General features: G+C 53.4%; 1 protein-coding gene across 1 annotated transcript in view; it reads right to left on the bottom strand.

Annotated features, from left to right (window-relative positions):
* NRDE2 (NRDE-2, necessary for RNA interference, domain containing) overlaps positions 1 to 1,103 on the bottom strand; it is a 46,621-nt gene that overhangs the window by 4,634 nt on the left and 40,884 nt on the right. The window lies entirely within an intron of this gene.

Below are 1,103 nucleotides of genomic sequence, written 5' to 3'. Positions count from 1 at the left end.
CGACGGCCGCCCAGCAGGGACAGCCCGACGGCCGCCCAGCAGGGACACCCCGACGGCCGCCCAGCAGGGACACCCCGATGGCCGTCCAGCAGGGACAGCCACCTGGGGCGGGGCACCACACAGGCGTCTGGATTCTGGAGGCTCCCATCCCACACCAAGGAGGCAACACATGAAATCTACGCTTTTGAGCGTGAAGAATAAACGTTAAAACCCCAGAAACTTCGGTGATAACTCATCCTGGGGCCGCCTGGTGCCCGTTCGTGCTGGGAGCGTGCCTGCGAGCTGCTGTCTTAAGACAAGCTGTCCAGGCCGTTCAGAGCTCAGGGGAGGCGCACCCAGATAAGCTCCAGACTCTTAAGAGCTGGGGAGGCCCGGACTTCTAGCCCCGAACTTATCCTAGCCCCTACCTTCCTCTCTGTGTCTTTTTACATCCCTCTCTGTCAAATGTCAATGGGGAATGTTCAAATACTTTGATCAACTTCTGAGAAATTATCCTACGGAAATAATCAGAGATACACATATTTATTTAATAGGAAGGCCCCTCAGGGCTTCTGAAAGGTACAGTGGTCAGCGGAGGGCACTTTGATATGACTTAACAGCCGTGAGCACTGTCTAGACACTCATGGCTGGAAGACTGTTTCTAAAAACCCATGAAACTCGGCAGTAGGTGCAGTGTAACACAGGAAGTGCAGCCCGATGTCAGGCCTTGAACCAAAGACAGAGCCCACTCAGACCCCGTGAGGCCCGGGAACCGCCTTTCAGCCTGCACAACCACTGACAAAATTAAATGGCTGCGGTGCCTCTAAGTGAAAACAAAGCTGCTTTGGAAATGCCTCTTTTAAAAACCACAGTCCACCCCGAACCTTACCTTTTAGTAACAAAACAGAATCGGGACCTGGAGATTCTCAGAAGCAGAATAGCCACAGACTTAGGTCTCTTTTGAATGAAAGTTCTTAGACTAATTTCCAAGTTGTTGCCTCAACGAAGTTAATTTAGAGAAACACACAGATATCCTGGGGCCGCCAACGGCTCAGGTGGCCCTCCTCAGTCACTCTACCAGCCTCCTCCCGGGCCCTGAGCCCCCTCCTCACTCTACCAGCCCC

Source organism: Oryx dammah, unplaced genomic scaffold, assembly GCF_014754425.2.
Source record: "Oryx dammah isolate SB20612 unplaced genomic scaffold, SCBI_Odam_1.1 HiC_scaffold_26, whole genome shotgun sequence".
NCBI classification, from domain to species: Eukaryota; Metazoa; Chordata; class Mammalia; order Artiodactyla; family Bovidae; genus Oryx; species Oryx dammah.
The sequence above is the reverse complement of the archived record's forward strand: the minus strand, read 5'-3'. Positions and strand labels throughout refer to the sequence as shown.